Consider the following 20,934-nt stretch of genomic DNA (forward strand, 5'->3'; position numbering starts at 1 on the left):
AGAACTCTAACCAATAGTGCCACCATGACTCAAGCTCATGAGAAATAAATTATAGTGCTTTGGTTGTTTTCTAATCAAGGGTGATGTGTATTAAGGTCTCAAAGATGTCCTAGCAATTAGGTGAATCAAAACATCCCTTATCGATTGAATTCTCTAAAAGGATTTTGGCATAGTCAACTTCAAATGAGCATATCTCTTATTACACTAATAAATTTTGAGCTCATGACCCACCAACAGATAGATAATTGAATTAGCTTCCCAACGGTACCAATTTTAACCAAATTCGGTATCGGAGAGAAAAGTTATGGCTACTTTACTCCAGCGTATTAGCCTGGAAACTAAGTGACGACATTTTGTGATGACTTGTCACAAGTCTGACGGCTAGTCACAAAATGTCGTCACCTTAAGCAGAAAGTCATAAATTCCACCCTTTTGGGACTACATTTTGTGACAACTTGTCACAAGTCTGACGGCTTGTCACAAAATGTCATCAGCTATTTTTTCAGCAATTAAAGGACGTTTTTGCAAGGTATCTTGATCTTTTCCCATATTTGGAAGGCCCCTATATATATGAGCATCCCCATCCAAATCCTATTTTCTTCATTTTGTCTTCCAATTCTCTTAAGAAAATATATCTAGGGTTTCATTCAAGAACATTAATCTTCCAAAAATAATCCATAAATCTTCAAGATTTCTTCAAGAACCAAGTTCCTCATAGTGTGGGCTTCGAGAATCATTTATTACAAGTGCAGATAGAGTCTCAAGCACTAGAATTCATCCAATTTTAAAGATTAAGGTATGTGGGGTTTTGAACAAGAGCAATCCTTTCGTTCTTGTGCCCAAAGCTTTGATTTCTATTATGGATTTATATGATTTTGAAAGTGGGTTTATACCCAAATTACTTTATCATGAGACTATGAGAATATAAATTTTTCAAGCTTTTTTATACATGATTATTTTACTATTCCCAAGTTATGACTTGACATTTAATATTGTGAATTTCATATTTCTACCATGAGTTGATATTTCAAGTGCCTTCAAGATATATGTCAAGCTTTAAGCTTCCTTATGAAATATTGGATTATTGAGTATATTGATTCATGAGATTGAGTTATTACAATGAGTCTTGATATTTCCTCAAAGTTATTGATGTTGCCATGATTTAATGAATTGATACATTTTGATATTGAGAAAGATTGATTTGATTTGAATAGAGTTAGGAATCCACAAATTGATTATGATTTGATAAATGAGAAAGAGATTTGATTTGATATTTATGATAGATCCTTGTGATGTTTGTGGTGGATTTCCTAACGCGTTCTGAGCTTGTGTCTGGGAATAGTATTTAGCACCAAGCGGGAAATGTGGTATTTCTCCCAAAACTACGTGCCACCATAGGATTAGTATTGATATTTGTGGGCCAGAGGTCGAGTATGAGATTGTGATCACTAAATTGACGTTATACTCCCTGGCAAGAGTACAACGCTCCCGCCAATATGGAGTTCTCTCTTTGGGAGGGAAAAATGTTAGACTCCATGTAGTTCACATGGTTTATGTCAGTTATAAGAACCTCTTATTTCCATAAGAGTTGAGTTTATTGAATTACTGAGTCACTCCGAGTCTTGAGTTGAAGAGTTGAGTTGTTTATGATGATTTATGAGGTTTTTATCATATGATTTATTTACTATGAGATCATGAAAAGTATGTTTCAATCTAACTTATGTCAAGTGAGCCATCATTGTATATATCCATATTTTCATGAAATTGATGATGATATTTACATTATTGTATGCACCCCCACATACTCAGTACATTCCAAAGTACTGACCCACATATTTTCCTATGGGCTACATTTTCTCATAATGTAGGTTCAGGTACTTAGCCGCAGCCGCGTTAGCAATATTTGAGTACCTCACTACGTTTCCTCAGTGGTGAGTCCTCATGGTTCGAGGACCGTGTCTATATTTTTTTGATATCATTTTATTGATATGGCTTTCAGTACTGTTGAGTCAGTTGGGGGTTTGTCCCAAAGGCTCCTTGATTTTGATGTATAGAGGCTTTGTCAGACTAGAGGAATGGTATGTACAAACATTCAATATATATTTTGGTTGTATAGTTTAGTATTCTCCAGTATCTCTGTTGAACCCAATGTGATATATCTCTTTATTATGCATGACTATTGTTGAATTGAGTTTCTTGAGGTAGTGTCTAGCTCCAAGAGTTAGACCGTGTGACGTCCCTAAGCACCATGTGACGTCTTGTGATGGAAATTTTGGGGCGTTACAAAGCTTGGTATCAGAGCCTAAGGTTTAAGGAGTCCTAGGTCCTAGGGAGTCTGACAAGCCATTTTACGTTGAGTCTTAATCATCGGTGTGTAGCACGCCGCATCTATGAGCAAGAGGCTACGGGACGTTTTAGGAAAAATTATTTTTTTCTTTCTAAATTTTATCGTGCCTATAACTATCTCTTTATCTGCTATTAACTCGTTCTCTCTTATAACAAAAAATGCCTCCTCGTCGAGCTCATAGAAATAATGAGCAACCTCAACCCATTGATCCCTTGAACGAGCATATGTCTCATGCAGAATTTCAGGAAGCTTTTTAGGTACTAGCCTAGGCAGTTACCGCCAATGCTCAAGCTAACGTCCAGGCTACTTTTTTGCCTCCGTAATAGAATAATTTTGCTGTAACTCAAGTTTGTGACTTTATGGAAATGAATCCACCTGAGTTCTATGGGTCGAAGGTAGGTAAAGACCCATAGATATACTTGGATAAAGTGATAAAGATCACCCATATTATGCACATGACTGAGGAGGAGAGTGTTGAATTGGCTGCTATCAAATGAAAGATGTTGCATATGATTGGGTGGAGAGGTGGAGGGAGAGTAGAGGGAAGGATGCCACTCCTATAACTTGGCAGTTATTCTAGGATACGTTCTTGGATAGATTCTTTCCTCTTGAGATGAGGAAAGCAAAGATAGAGGAATTCATGAATTTGAGACAAGGCTCCATGACTGTTAAGGAGTATTTTCTTAGATTCAATCAGTTATCCAAATATGCTTCTAGTATGATGGATGACTCTAGGACCATCATGAGCAAATTCATTACCATCGTATTGAGCTACATTATGAAAGAGTATAGATCTGCTATGCTTAATAGGGAGATAAACCATTATTGGTTGATAATACATGCCCAACAGATTGAAGTTGATAAGGTGAAAGAGAGGGAGAGAGTAAGAGGGAATAAAAGAGCTAGATCAGAGCAGTAAGGATTCAGTCCGTCCAGATTCCATGGAGGGAACCACCCTCAAATCTAGAGCGTCCGTTTATGCCCCCGCCTTCCTCAGTTAGTGCTCCCGCACCCAGAAGCAGGCAGGAGCAGGGGAACAGGCCTATCCTATCCAGGTTTCAGGAAAGTGTAAGTAACAGACCTCGTCTTCCTTTATGTTCCAAGTGTGGTAGAGATTATTTTGGCAAATGTTTTGTTGATCAGAGGGGTTGCTTTGGTTGTGGCAAGTCGGCAACCAAATTAGAGATTTTTCGTATGCTAGATAGGAGAGTCGAGATGCTCGTCCCCAGATTCAGGCTACCAGTGCCCTCGCTCCCGTAGTCTGCCCAGTTCCTCCTCAGGGCGCCCCTTCTAGTACTACTGGCGGTTCACACAAGAATCGCTTCTATGCTATACCACCTCACCAAAAGTAGGAGGAATCTCCAAATGTTGTCACTGGTATGCTCCATGTATTTCATTTTGATGTGTATGTATTGATGGACCCCGATTCAAGTTTCTCTTGTATGATACCTCTAGTTGCTGTAAATTTTGAGATGGACCCTGAACGGATTCCTGAGCCTATTCTGGTTTCTACCCTGGTAGGAGAATCTGCTATTGCTAAGCGAGTGTATAAGAAGTGTCCTATCACTGTCCTTTATCGGGTCATATGTGCTAATTTGATTGAGCTATATATGGTTGATTTTGACATCGCATCTATAGATTCTCGTACCCGAATGGTCAAGTTTCAGTTTCCTGATGAGCCCATTTTTGAGTGGTCTGAGAGTTCTGTAACTCCGAAGAGCCATTTTACATCCTACCTCAAATCTAGGAAGTTGATTTCTAAGGGTTTTATCTATCACCTAGTTTGAGTTAAAGACCTCAAGTACGAGATTTTAACTATTCAGTTAGTTAGTATTTTTAATGAGTTTCCCGATGTTTTCCTGGAAGATCTCCTAAGGGTCCCACTTGATAGAGAAATAGAATTTGGGATTGATCTTCTTTACAGCACTCAGCCTATTTCTATTTCTTTATACCATATGGCTCCCGCAGAACTTAAAGAGTTGAAGGAGCAACTCAAAGATCTCTTAGACAAAGGCTATATCAAACCCAGTATTTCCCATGGGCTATACCTGTTCTATTCGTGCGTAAGAAAGATGATACATTGCGTATGTGCATTGATTACTGTCAACTCAACAAAGTAACTATCAAGAATAAGTACCCTCTTCCTAGAATCAATGATTTATTTGATCAGCTACAGGGTGTGAGTTATTTCACAAAGATAGGCCTTAGATCTGGCTATCATCAGCTTAAAGTGAGAGAGTGTGATATTCCAAAGACAGCCTTCCGAACTCGTTATGGTCACTTTGAGTTTCTTGTCATGTCCTTTGGGTTAACCAATGCTCCAGCAGCCTTCATGGACTTCATGAATTGAGTGTTCAAGCAATATCTTGATATGTTTGTTATTGTATTCATAGACGATATTCTTGTGTATTCCCAAAGAGAGGATGATCATGCCAACCATCTTAGAATTGTCTTGTAAACTCTTAGAGATTATCAATTATTCACGAAATTTGGCAAGTGTGAATTTTGGCTAAGGTTAGTTTCTTTTTTGGGTCACGTTGTTTCCGCTAAAGGCATTAGAGTCGATCCCCGAAAGGCAGAAGCTGTAAAGAATTGGCCTAGACCTACCTCCCCATCTGACATTAGGAGTTTATTGGGTCTAGCTAGTTACTACCTTCGTTTTGTTGAGTTTTTTTCTTCCATTGCGTCTTTTATGACCTAGTTGACCTAAAAGAAAGTTAAGATCCAGTGGACAGGTGAGAAGAGTTTTCAGGAGTTGAAGACTCGACTCACTTCAGCCCCAGTGTTAGCTTTACCCGATAGTACTGATAGTTTTGTGGTGTATTGTGATGCTTCTAGAGTTGGTTTGGGTTGTGTGTTGATGTAGAGGGGTAGAGGGGTAAAGTTATAGCTTATGCCTCTAGACAGTTGAAGCCTCATGAGAAGAATTACCCAACCCATGATCTTGAATTAGCAGCTGTAGTTTTTGCTTTGAAAATATGGAGACATTATTTGTATGGTATTCGTGTTGATGTGTTTACTGATCACAAAAGCTTGCAGTATGTGTTTACTCAGAGGGAGTTGAATCTTAGGCAAAGAAGATGGCTAGAGTTGCTAAAAGACTATGATATGAGTATGTTGTGTCACCTGAGCAAGGCCAATGTTATGGCAGATGCTCTTAGCAGGTTGTCTATGGGTATTATAGCTCATATAGAGAATGATAAAAAAGAATGGGCTTGTGATGTGCATCGTTTAGCTAAGTTGGGTGTTAGATTGCTTGATTCCGCTGAAAGGAGTTTGTTAGTTCAGAGTCCTCTTTGGTCTCAGAGGTAAAAGAGAAGAAAGACAGGGATCCTAGTTTGGTCAAACTGAAGGAGTCAGTTAAGGACCAAAAGGTAGAGGTTTTCTCCTAAGAGGGAGATGGTGTGTTAAGATTATAGGGTAGATTGTGTGTTCCTGATGTTGATGATCTAAGGAAGAGAATTTGGTTGAAGCGCATGGTGCGCGATATTCTATTCATCCCGATGCTACCAAGATCTACCGAGATTTGCGAGAAATCTATTGGTGGAACGGTATGAAGAAAGACATAGCAGGATTTGTGGCAAAGTGTTCTACTTATCAACAGGCTAAGGTAGAGCACCAAAGGCCCGGTGGTGTAATGCAAGAGTTTAGCATTCCTACTTGGAAGTAGGAATAAGTGAATATGGATTTTGTAATTAGTTTACCTCCTTCTCATCGTCATCATGATTCGATTTGGGTTGTTGTAGACCGGTTGACTAAATCAGTCCATTTTTTGCCAATGCATTCATCTTATACAACTGAGGATTATGCTAAATTATATATCCGTGAGTTAGTCAGATTGCATGGAGTTCCTTTGTCTGTCATCTCAGATAGGGGTACTCAGTTTACTTCACAGTTTTGGAGAGCATTTCAAAATGGTCTTGGTACCTAAGTTCATTTGAGTTCCGCTTTTCATTCGCAGACTGATGGTTAGGCTGAGAGGACTATTCAGACTTTGTAGGACATGTTCAGGGCATGTGCGCTTGATTTCAAAGGTAGTTGGGATGAGCACTTGCCATTGATCGAATTTACGTATAACAATAATTTCCATGCTAGTATTCAGATAGCCTTTGAAGCTTTGTATGAGAGAAGATGTAGATCGCCTATAGGCTGGTTTGAAATAGGAGAAGAAGTTGCGATTGGGCTTAATGTTGTGTTTGAGGCTATGGAAAAAGTTAAGTTGATTCGAGAAATATTGAAGACCGCTCAAAGTCGTTATAAGTCGTATGTGGATATGAGAAGAAAAGATCTTGAGTTTAATGTTATTGATTTGGTGTACTTTAAGGTTTCACCCATGAAAGGGGTTAAGAGATTTGGGAAGAAGGGAAAGCTTAGTCCCCATTATGTTGGTTCATACAGGATTCTGAGCCATGTTGGGAAAGTAGCATATGAAGTGGAGATACCTATGGAGTTGTCTAGCATTTACCCGGTATTCCATGTTTCTATGCTTAAGAAGTGTATTGGTGATTCTATCGTGGTTGATTCTTCCAAAAGCTTAGATATTCAGGATAGCCTTTCATTCGAAGAGATTCCAATTGAGATTTTGGATTTTCAGATTCGTCGGCTAAGGAACAAAGATGTTTCTTTGGTTAAAGTGATTTGGTGAAATCAATCTGTTGAGGGTGCTACTTAGGAAGCCGAAGCTGATAAGCGAGCCAAGTACCCTCACCTTTTTTCTTTGAGTTCGGAGCGAGCAGAAGGTACCATTCTTTCTTTATTCCACCCCCTTCTTATTAAAGATTCAACTTTGTGTCTACATCCATCACGAATTCGTGCATTTTGTATAGTATCCGAAGGTATATAGTGAAGTAAGTCCTTTGAGTGAGTCGTTCCATCTATACGTCCTCATTTTTTTTCTTGTTCTTGGCCTATCTGGCAATATTAGGGGACGAATCCAAGAGGGAGATATTGTAATACCCCGAGAACTCTAACCAATAGTTCCACCATGACTCAAGCTCATGAGAAATAAATTATAGTGCTTTGGTTGTTTTCTGATCAAGGGTGATTTGTATTAAGGCCTCAAAGATGTCCCAGCGATTAGGTGAATCAAAACATCCCTTATCGATTGAATTCTTGAGAAGGATTTTGGCATAGTCAACTTCAAATGAGCATATCTCTTATTACACTAAGAAATATTGAGTCATTACCCACCAACAGATAGACAATTGAATTAGCTTTCCAACGATACCAATTTCACCCAAATCCGGAATTAGAGAGAAAAGTTATGCCTATTTTACTCCAGCATGTCAGCCTGGAAACTGTGTGACGATATTTTGTGATGACTTGTCATAAGTCTGACGGCTTGTCACAGAATGTCGTCACCTTAAGCAGAAAGTCATAAATTCCATCCTTTTATGATGACATTTTGTGACAACTTGTCACAAGTCTGACAGCTTGTCACAAAATGTCGCCAGCTATTTTTTTCAGCAATTAAAGGACGTTTTTGCAAGGGTATTTTGGACTTTTCCCATATTTTGGAGGCCCCTATATATGTATGAGACTCCCCATATAAAACCTAATTTCTTAATTTTCTCTTCCAATTCTCTTAAGAAAATATTTCTAGGGTTTCATTCAAGAATATTAATCTTCCAAAAATCATCCATAAATCTTCAAGATTTCTTCAAGAACCAAGTTCCTCATAGTGTGGACTTCAAGAATCATTTATTGCAAGTGCGGATAGAGTCTCAAGAGCTAGAATTCATCCAATTTCAAAGATCAAGGTAGGTGGGGTTTTGAATAGGAGCAATCCATTCGTTCTTGTGCCCAAAGCTTTGATTTCTACTATGGATTTATATGATTTTGAAAGTGGGTTTATACCCAAATTACTTCATCATGAGACTATGAGAATATAAATTGTTCAAGCTTTGTTATACATGATTATTTTTCTATTCCCAAGTTATGACTTGATATTTAATAATGTGACTTTCATATTTCTACCACGAGTTGATATTTCAAGTGCCTTCAAGATATGTGTCAAGCTTTAAGCTTCCTTATGAAATATTGGATTATTGAGTATATTGATTCATGAGATTGAGTTATTACAATGAGTCTTGACATTTACTCAAAGTTATTGATGTTGCCATGATTTAATGAATTGATACATTTTGATATTGAGAAAGATTGATTTGATTTGAGTAGAGTTAGGAATCCACAAATTGATTATGATTTGATAAATGAGAAAGAGATTTGATTTGATCTTTATGATAGATCCTTGTGATGTTTGTGGTGGATTTCCTAACGCGTTCTGAGCTTGTGTCTGGGAATAGTATTTAGCACCAAGCGGGAAATGTGGTATTTCTCCCAAAACTACGTGCCACCATAGGATTAGTATTGATATTTGTGGGCCAGAGGCCGAGTATGAGATTGTGATCACTAAATTGACGTTATACTCCCTGGCAAGAGTACGATGCTCCCGCCAATATGGAGTTCTCTCTTTGGGAGGGAAAAATGTTAGACTCCATGTAGTTCACATGGTTTATGTCGGTTATAAGAACCTCTCATTTCCATAAGAGTTGAGTTTATTGAATTACTGAGTCACTCCGAGTCTTGAGTTGAAGAGTTGAGTTGTTTATGATGATTTATGAGGTTTTTATCATATGATTTATTTACTATGAGATCATGAAAAGTATGTTTCAATCTAACTTATGTCAAGTGAGCCATCATTGTATATATGCATATTTTCATGAAATTGATGATGATATTTACATTATTGTATGCACCCCCACATACTCAGTACATTCCAAAGTGCTGACCCATATATTTTCCTATGGGATACATTTTCTCGTAATGTAGGTTCAGGTACTCATCCGCAACCACGTTAGCGATATTTGGGTGCCTCACTATATTTCTTCAGTGGTTCGAGGACCGTGTCTATATTTTTGTGATATCATTTTTTTGCTATGGCTTTCAGTACTGTTGAGTTAGTTGGGGGTTTGTCCTAAAGGCTCCTTGATTTTGATGTATAGAGGCTTTGTCAGACTAGAGGGATGGTATGTACAGATATTTAATATATATTTTAGTTATACAGTTTAGTATTCTCTAGTATCTCTCTTGAACCCGATTTGGTATATCTCTTTACTATGCATGACTATTGTTGAATTGAGTTCCTTGAGGTCTGTCTGGCTTCGAGGGTTAGCTTGGTGCTACGTGTAGCCTTAAGCACCGTGTGACATCTCAGGATGGAAATTTCGGGGCGTTATAGATATAAAACAAGACAATAAGTTAAAGTCAAGGTATAGGATCGAACCTGAATCTTCTTCGATATCACCTTATAAAATAACTAATCTACTAGGGCAATAGCATCACGTATCATGTCAACATATACTATAATAGTCATACAAATGAGTAATTGTTCCAGAAGTGTAACACCACATATATACAATAACTACCATGTATCTACCATGATCAACAACATCCATCATTAGAATATAAAGCACAAGAACTTACCACGACGTCCCATACCACCGGGAAGTACACGCAAAAGAACACAACCAAGAACTCATCACGGGCGTCCCATACCACCAGAGAGTACACCAAAAGAATGCAATACAAGAACTCATCACGGCGTTCCATACCGATAGAGAGTACACCAAAAGATCAAATCATTAATATATCAAGGCACTATTACACAACTACTCACCCAAAAGATGCAGGCTCACATTTCTGTCATAGCCTCTTACCAAGGTATACAATCATTATCAATACCTCAATTTAGCACCACAAAATCAGTATCACTATAGCATAGTTATAGAGTTACTTACTCTCTATTTAATTGATAAACTCCAAGTCTAGTCTATATTAGCTAATCTTTAAATCCATGAAACACTAGTTTACAAGTCTTATAGCTTACTAGACATCAAATAAGGAAAAGCTACTAGTTACCAACACTATTATTTATTTACCTATCTCAAGACCATTTTCTAATTAGCATCCTCATTATATAAGTCGTCAATTAAGCCTCCACGACATCATATACTAGATGTTAACTTAACTACTCACCATTTAATACCAAGACCAACATTATTAGGCATGTTACAACCTTAAGGACTAGTTTCCATATTTTAACCAAGTAAGGTCCACCAATTATTTTACTAGGCTTCTATCACATAAGCCACTTTATTAGGTGAAATTCCATAACATGACCAATTATCAAGTAGATTTACTAGGTGAACCATCGGTTCTACACAAGATTACACATATCAATTAGCTTTAACCCAATACTCGGCATAATCCGCTTCTAGTTACTAATTAGGATTAATACGGGTCACACCTCTTAACCAGTGATTAGTGACGAAGAATGATTAATAATCTACCAAGAAAAGCATCATGTCCCAAGCACACAAACGGGTTTAGCCACACACGGCATAACCCTACATATGTCTATATATATATATATATATATATACTCACCACACATGGTATCATCATAACATTGTTACCTCTTCTGAATTAACCGAGCATCATCACAACATCAACATATCCTCCGAACTCACTGGATATTATCATAATATCAACATATCCTTCGAATTCATCGGGCATTATCATAATATCAACATATCCTTTGGATTCATCGGGCATCATCATAACATCATTACCTCTTCTGGATTAATCGGGCATCATCATAATATCAACATATCCTCCAAATTCACCGGGAATCATCATAGTATCAACATATCCTCCAAATTCACCAGGCATTATCATAACATCATTACCTTTTTTCGAATTCACCGGGCATCATCATAATATAATTACCTCTTTCGGATTAACCGGACATCATCACAACATCAACATTCACACATATATGGACAAATCAATAAGCATAAACAATCCTACAATAATAGAGTAATAGGGATGCAAGGTAACATATACCATTATACTTTACTATAATCATCACCACATAATATGAGTTGAAGCATGAGCATGAATATCTAAATGATATAAACAATCACCACTTTTCCAAGGCTATCCATATCATGACAAAAAGATAATCAATCAAGTATACATATTATCCAACCATTGTCCACATACATAAACCGACAACTGGGTTTAACAGTATAACCTCAATAAAGTAATTTAGACGTTCATCAAGCATTTAGGTTGCTAAGGAATTTCATAGTTCAAGCTTAAGGCGGTTAAGTCCTACTCCTAAATCCCAATAATGCTAAGGCTCACTTCTACAAGACCAACTTTTACCCAAAATTAGGCTAGATCATCTAAGTCACCCCATAAGGGCTTATCAATCCTTACTAGGTATATAGGGGAAAACCTTCTTCAAGTATTCTTTATAAGTCAACCCAAACACTAAGGTCAATCTATAACTAAGCAATATCTAGGTCAGCATACTCTTAAGGTCATCGAACAACATCATTCTCATCTAGTAGAGTAACTAACATGTTCTCATACTATTTATGAGATTGCAAGTAGAACTATCAAAGGTTCTAGGCTAAAGGTCAAGCATCACGCTTTCCAAGTTTATTAACCTATGAGAATAAACTAATCCAAAGCATTACTATTCAACTATTTATTACCTAAAACCCTACCCAATCTCCAAAGATGTCAACAATTATACTACAATCAAGCTTAATCTAACTACGAGTAAGCCTAACATACCTTGAGTCCGAGAAGTTCACGAACCAACAAGCTTTGCCTTTCTTTTTCTTGAAGCTTCTTCCACGAGCCAAGCTATCAACAACACAGTCTAAGAATCAAAACAAGAATAACAACACCTATTAAGGGACCATTATGCCATGGTAAAAAATGACATCAAAACCCCTAAGTGGGTCCGGTCCTACCTTTAGAAAATGAGTTTCCGAGACCAACCCATTACTTCCATATCATTAGGGAGCTATAACCCTCTTAATTTGAGTAAATCAATCACATTTGGAGCTCAATATAAGTCTTAGGGCCTTTAGGGTTTTGGGTCTAGAATTCAACAAATTAATACCAAACTTGAAGGAATCTTACCTTAGATTCATAGAAAAAATTTGATTACCCAAGTTATCCAAGTTCCTAATCAACCCACAAGACTCATTTTGAAGATTTACACTCTATTAGGGTTTAGAGTTCAAGAGGGAGGCACAAAATGGCCAAAATTTTAGGCAAGACAACCTTTAATTAGGCTTTGCCCAGGCCTCAGGTAGCGCGGTCACGCCCCTACTTGGCCACAGTCGTGGCACCGCGTTCATGGCTCACCCTCTGCGGTCGCAGTATCTCTCCCTATGCCAGGCACGGATAAAGATTAGAACCTAGTTCTAGGCTTTGGCAAATATCTTGAGATGCATTCAGAGTCCGATTCAAGCAAATAAGATATGTAACCACATAGATTTCAACATTACAAATGCGTTAGAAATGTAGGATTTCTCATTTAAGGTTGTTTTACTAGAGTTTTTTCTTGGTGGTCAATTAGGACCAACAAAGACTTTGAATTGAGAAAGTGGTTCTATAAACCAAACGAACCACCAGGTAACTGAACTATCGGTTCCAGCAAGTAACTAATGACTTGGGGTGGCTATGGAGAAGATCTATCAATGAAATAAGCAAGAATACAGACAATGACTTGAAGGGTCATTACAACATCTACTACAAAGGAACTTTGATCCCTGAAAGTTAGACAAGAAAATACCTGAAGTCTCGAATAAATGAGGGTACTGGGCCCTTATGTCACTCTCAATCTCCCAAGTAGCCTCTCTACTAGGTGATGCCTCTACTGAACCTTGACTACCGGAATCTCCCTAGTCCATAGTCGCCTCGCATCATTAGCCAAAATTGACATGGGCTCCTCCACAAAGATCAACTGATAATCCAATTGGATCGAGTCCCATCTAAGTACATGAGAAGGATCAAGAATATACTTCTGTAATATAGAGACACGGAAAATCGGATAAACAATGACAAACCTTGGAGGTAAAGCCAACTCATAGGTTATCTCGCTAACTACACGGAGAATCTCAAAAGGACTAATATAGCGAGGGATAAGATTACCCTTCCTCCCAAATCTCATCATACCTCTCATAGGTGAAACATGAAGGAACATATGGTCACCAACTCTGAATCTCAAGGCACGGAGTCTACAGTTGGCATAAGCCTTCTGCCTACTTTGGGATGCTCTCAGCCTATCCAAAATCACCCTGACTATATCCAATGAGCCCTAAAGTAAAACTGTACCACAAGGCCTAATCTCGGAAGTCTCAAATCATGCTATAGGAGAATGACATCTCTTACTGTAAAAAGCCTCATATGGCACCATCTCAATACTAGAATGATAACTGTTATTCTAGGCGAACTATGTCAATGCTAAGTGTTGATCCCACTGACCTCCAAAGTCCATAACACAAGCTCAGAGCATATCCTCAAGCACTTGAATTATCCGCTCGAACTGACCATCCACCTATGGATGAAAGGCTATACTCAAATCCACTCGAGTACCCAACTCTTCCTAAAATACTCTCCAAAACCGTAAAGTAAACATAGAACCACGATCTGATATGATACACACAGGGACCCCATGCAAATGAACTATCTCTCAAACATAAATCTAGGCTAATTTCTCAGCACTAAAGGTCATCTAAATAGAAATAAAATATGCTGACTTGGTCAAACGATCCACAATAACCCAAATACCATCGTGACCACAATAAGTATGAGTCACACCACTAATGAAATCTATGGTAATCTTTTCCTATTTCCACTCAAGAATGGGAAATCTCTTAGTCAATTAGCCTAGATATCGATGCTTGACCTTAACTTGCTGGCAACACAGGTAATGAGCCATGAAGTCTACCATATTTCTCTTCATACCATCCCACCACTAAAGCTGCCTTAAGTCTTTATACATCTTGGCAGTACAGGGATAAATAGAATATCTAGAGTTGTGAACCTCATATGGAATTGACTAAATCATGTCATCAAGTTGGGGAATACAAATACAACCCCAAAATCTCAAGATACCCTCAGAATCTATGGTGTGTCTTCCAAACTCACCACTCACTACCCAATCACAGAGAAGGCACAACTTACTATCCTCGAATTGACAGTCCTGAATCTGCTCAACTAGTGAGGACCTCGCCTCAACACAAGCCAAAATCCTCACAGGATCTGAAATAACAAGGTGAACCATCAAATTGGCTAAGGACTAGATGTCCCGTGCCAAGGGCCTCTAAGAAACTGATATATATGCCAAACTACCCATACTCACCGCCTTGCAACTCAAGCTATCTGCCACCATATTTGCCTTACCCAGATGATACAAAATAAAAATATCATAGTCCTTTAGCAACTCCATCCACCTACACTAGCGAGCATTAAGCTCTGGCTGGGTTATAAGATATTGAAGACTATGATGATTGATGAAATCTCACAATGCACACCATACAAGTAATGGCTCCAAATCTTGAGTGCAAAAACTACCGCTGCCATCTCCAAATAATAAGTAGGGTAGTTGCGCTCATGCACCTTAAGCTGTCTTAAAGCATAGGAAATGACATGACCCTGATGCATCAAAACATAACCAAGAATAACACCAAAAGCATGAGTCATATAGTATCTTTCAGTTACTATCAAGACTGCGACTCATGGTGACAAGTCATAGTAAGTCCTTATAAGTCATATAGTGACCCGTAGTCATTGTCGATAAATTTTTGGCTTTTTAATAAAGGCATTCTGGGTATTTCCATCTTTACCCACTTAAGACCCACGACTATAAAGAACCTTTGGGGTTTTATCTTCAACACTGATCAAGTATAAATACTCTCTCAAACTCTCTCAAATCCCTAAGGAAAGAACAAGCTAGGGTTCCTCAAAATTTGTCATCTAAGGGCTTAAGGGTTGATTTCTCTCCATAATTCTCTATATTTTCAGGCATGTACTCTTTGCCAAATCTTATTTTATGAAAAGTATGTATTTTAAATGGTTTATTTATATGGATTTGAATGTGAATTTTGATATGGGTTGAGGTTTTGGAATGGTTGATCCTTGAATTGTTTCCCCATGGTTTTTATGAGTTGTTTATTCTTTGAGTTGAATTTTTTTGAAACTATTGGGGTCAAGGTATTCCCACAAAATTGATGTTTTGAACTTGGAATTGGTTTTGAATAACAATGTTTCCTCAACCCACTTATGTAAATGGCTTTGAATTGTGGATTTGTCACTCGGTTTGACTTACTCACCTATACTATTGCAATTCATAAATAGTTAAAAAATGAACATGGATTTTGAAGGCCTTATTGGCTATATTTTGATTTAATGAACAAGGGGGGTCGAGGCATTGCCAAAAGTTAATGGAATTGTAAAGGCATAATTATAAGCTTAAAGTGAAATAGTATGACGATACCTATAGTTTGCTTTAATGTATAATTATATGGTACCTATAGTGTGCTTTAATGTATAATTACATGGTTAATTAATAAGTTGTATAAATCTTGTTTAATTGGTCTTAATGGGTTTATGTAGCTAAGCCATGAGGGTGTGAGTCCCGGAGGACTGATACTTGAAACTTACGTTTGCCGATGTGAGGATTGGTCTTGATGACCATATGCATGGGTCACACAATTGATATAACTATATCTAGGATTGATATGGGGTCGGGGCATTTCCTGGTCTTCCTTGATACCTCTAGTTCATATGGAAAACACGTACTAGGCCCCTTCAGTAGGGGGAGCTGAACCCATATAGCCTATGGGTGCCTATTTATGATGGTTGAGCAACTTGCATGCTAAACCTTGTTCCATATCCCAACATGTTATATATATATATATATTTATTTATTTATTTATGTATAATGTGTGCATGCAGATTTTTAATATGGTTTTGACTTGGCATTATGTTATCCCCTTCCTAAGTTACATACTAGTGCTCAACTCGTTAACCATTTTCAGACACTTTATCCCCATACAAAGTAGTGATAAACCAAGAAGCAATGGCCTTCTAGAAGAAGCAATGGACTTCTTAGTTTATCTATTATCATACATTTTTCTTTGGACTTGTTTTTAACTATCGTTAGGTGAATGTCCCGACTTAGATTGATTTGGTGTTGTCAGAGGCTATATGGATTACTATGGATATGGATTTGTTGTTGACATTCTTAGATTCTTTTGAGTTTATTATTATTCAATTTTGTTATTTGTTCAGAATTTTTCCATTGCTAGTTGTATTATGTTCTGTTTGGCTAAGCAAAAGGGGTGGTCTCCAATCTATGGTGAACTTGAGATACCCATCACAGCCTGGCCCTGGTTTGGGTCATGACAAAGTTAGTATCAAAACCTAGGTTTATGGTTAATTGGGTGTCCACAAATCCCTTGACTCGACCTACCTAGGTGGCTTGTCGTAATGGGTGTCCCAAGTCCGACCGGGATTGGAGACGACCCCCGTTACCCAATCCAACCTCTAGCCGCCTTTCCTGAGTTGAATGAAGTTTGAGAATATTACAAGATAGTGTAACAGCTCACATGAAGACTCTGGGATAGGATCACAATTGTGACCGACCCAACCGAGTCCAACCATCCCATGCCAATAATTCAACCATACCAAACCAATACTAAAATAAGGGTCATAAACCAGGGCATAAACAAATAAGTTACAAAACATAATGTAATTAATCCCAAAATAAAATACAATGAAACAGTGAGAAATTATGTCCGATGATGCCAATCTCAATACCAATACTAATACTAAGGCTGACACCTATATCGATCCCACTTATTCCAACCCATAGCAGTACCACAAAGCCTCTAACCAAAAGAGTAATAAAATCCAATTGGGACATGACCCCAACCATACCCAAAACTAATACTCAAAATAAAATCAAAGTATCTAGAAATATCAATAACATGAAATGGAGCCTTCTGAAAGGTTGGAAGCTCACCGCTTCAGTCCACGTGCTGATCCCCGACTCAATCACTATATAGGAGGAGTAGAACGACTGGTTCCTGCATAGCATAGGTATACAGCCACCAGTAGATGGGTTAGCGGGTGAAAGCTAGCATGATCTTAGGATAAGGATAAAATAATGCCATTTATAAAACCAAGTAAAAGAATCCATATGCATACTCTATATATATTTAAATTATATATATATAAATATATATATATATATATATATCCATGCTAATTCCATTAAAACCTTTACTTGCGCTATGTAGTATATATATATATATATAACTATGCTAGGAAAGGGGACCGGGTTTAGCATGCCATTAAAATCTTTACCTGGGCTGTGTAGCTTTGCCGTCCTAAACCACCCACAGGCTATATGGGTTTAGCTCCCCCTATTGAACCTAGTGCATGAAGCCGCACGATCAGGTAAGAAAACTTGGGATGACTGGCACATCTCCTAAAATATAGTGTGACATCATGCACACGGTCATCAAGACCAACCTCACATTGGTAAATATGAGTTTCCAGTTTCGGTCCGCCCAGGACCTCGACCTTCCACGCCTTTGCTACACATTTCGCAATTATTTCCCAATTAAAAACATTATCAAACAACCAACCAATCCATTTACCATTTATTAACCTAGGCCATTTAGTGGTGGTATTGTCATACTGACCATCCTTGCAAGTACTATCCATAGCCAACCACATATAGGTTTAAAGGAACTTCCAAGTGCCCTTCCATTTACCATATTAAACCACTTGGGGGATTCTATGTACCCCACAAGTATATATATACAATGCCTCAAAAGGGGACATACTAATACTAGAATGATAGCTATTGTTGTAAGCAAACTCCATCAAAGTTAGATGCTTAACCCAATTACTACCATAATCAATTACATAAGCCCAAAGCATATCCTCCAATGTCTGAATAGTTTTCTCTAGTTGCCTATCCGTCTGCGGGTGGAACACAGTACTCAGAATAACCTTGGTCTCCAACCCTCTCTGAAAATATTATTAGAAGTAAGATGTAAACTACATGCCACGATCACAAATAATAAAAATAGTCACCCCATGCATCTTCACAATCTCCTGAAGATACAACTTCGCATAATCCTCCGTTGAGAAGGTAGTCTGCATTGGAAAAAAGTGCGCAGACTTAGTTATCCTATCCATGATGATCCAAATTGAATAATATTGATTTCGAGATCGAGAAAGACCGGTAAAATAGTCCATATTGATCACTTCCCATTTCCATTCGGGCAAATCAATTTCTTGATACAACCCTGCTGGCCTCATGTGCTCAACTTTAACCTATTGGCACACCATGGACTTGGCTAAAAAATCAGCCATATCCCTTTTCATTCTATTCCACCAATATATCTCCTTGAGATCATGATACATCTTAGTTGAGCTGGAATGAACAACATAGCCCAATTTATACGCCTCAACAAAAATCCTTTTTCACAAATCGTCGACATCAGGAATACATAACCTTTCTTGGTACCATAAAGTACCATCACCACTGATCTCAAACACCACTACCTTTTACCCACCAACGTTATAGTTGATTTTTATTAAGATAGGATTTAGCACTTGCTTCTTCTTAATATCCACACCAAGAGATGATCAAACCAGTTCTTGCACCACCATACCACTATCCTTAGAGTCCAAGAGACAAACTTCAAGATTAGCCAAGCAGTGAATATCCTTTGCCAATTCCCATTTTCCTTCATCCACATGAGTCAAAATCCCCATGAATAACCTGTTAAGAGCATCAACAACCACATTAGCCTTACCTGGGTGATAGTGACAACTCATATCATAGTACTTGAGAAGGTAAAGCTATCTTCTCTGCTTGAGATTAAACTCCTTCTGAGTGAATACATACTGTAGACTCTTATGATCAGAAAAGATATCCATATGAACACTATAAAAATAATGCCAGCATATTTTCAAAGCAAACACAACAGCTAATAGCTCCAAATCACGAGTAGGATAATTTCTCTCATGCACTTTCAACTGCCTGGAAGCTTAGGTAATCACCATCCCATGGTGTATCATCACACAACCAAGCCCTATCCGAGATGCATCACAATAAACCACAAAACCATCATTACCTTTCGGCAAAGTCAAAATTAGAGACGAAGTTAACTTATCCTTTAACTTCTCAAAACTCCCTTCACAAGCATTCGACCAAGAAAACTTGACCTTCTTCTGAGTCAACTTAGTCAAAGATAAAAATATTTTCATAAATCGCCTATAATACCCATCTAAACCTAAGAAGCTCCGAATCTTGGATGGAGTCATGGGACTAGGACACCTCTTTACCACAATAACCTTTTGAGGATCCACCATGATCCTCTCACTAGAAATAATTTAACCCAAAAAAGTCATAACGTTCAACCAAAACTCACACTTAGAGAACTTGTCATACAATTATTGTTCCTTTAGGGTCTGCAACACCAAATAGAGGTGATTAGCATGATCCACTCCCCTCTTCGAATAAACAAGAATGTCATCAATAAATACAATAATGAAGAGATCCAACTAGTAATGAAAAACCTTGTTCATCAGATCCATAAATGCCGTTGGAGCATTAGTCAACTCAAATGACATTACAAAAAACTCAAAGTGCCTATACTGAGTACAAAAGGCCATCTTAGGGATATCCACCTCCCTAATCTTTAGCTGATGGTACCCAGACCAAAGATCTATCTTAGAAAAGAATTTGGCACCTTGCAACTGATCAAATTGATCATCTATCCTTGGAAAAAGATACTTGTTCTTGACTGTCACGTTTTTCAAATCCCTATAGTCAATGCACCTCTGAAAGGAACCATTCTTCTTATGCACAAATAATACTAGTGCACCTCACTAAGATACACTAGAACAAATAAAACCCTTATCCAAAAGATCCTTAAGTTGCTCCTTGAGTTTTCTCAACTCAGTCGGAGCCATTGTATACGAAGGAATAGAAATTGGATGAGTGTTCGAAACAAGATCAATACCAAAATTGATTTCCCTATCCAGAGAAACACCAGGAAGATCATCTGAAAAGACCTTTGGAAACTTATTAACCACTGGAACACACTGGAAAAAAGGAACTTTCAAGTTAGAATCTTTAGCCCAAACCAAGTGATAAAAATAACCTTTGGATATTAACCTCTGAGCTCTAAGATAAAAAATAAATCGCCTCCTAGGAGCTGAAGAACCACCCTCCCATTCTATAACTGGTTAATCAGGGAACCTAAAGATAACCCTATGGGTTCTATAATCCAAGGATGTGTAACAAGAATGTAACAAATCCATACCCAAAATGACATTAAAATCAACCATACCCAACTCAAAAAGATCCACCAAGGTCTGCTTGCCACGAATAGATACCATATCCCCCTATAGACTCTCTTAGCAATAACCGAGTCACCTATTAGGGTAGAAATAAAAAAAGGAATTGAAATAAATTTTGGATCAAAACTAAAAGATACAGCCACATAAGGAGTCACATAGGAGAGAGTGGACCTCAAATCAAGTAAATAATATACATCATGAGAGAAAAGTTGTAACATACCAGTAACAACATTGGGTGATGCCTCGAATTCCTGTCGGGATGCTAAAGCATACAACCTATTCTGATCAATACTAGAACCAGAAGCAGTAATAGAAATAGATGCAAAAAC

This window comes from Capsicum annuum, chromosome 11 (genome assembly GCF_002878395.1).
Source record: "Capsicum annuum cultivar UCD-10X-F1 chromosome 11, UCD10Xv1.1, whole genome shotgun sequence".
Lineage (NCBI taxonomy): Eukaryota > Viridiplantae > Streptophyta > Magnoliopsida > Solanales > Solanaceae > Capsicum > Capsicum annuum.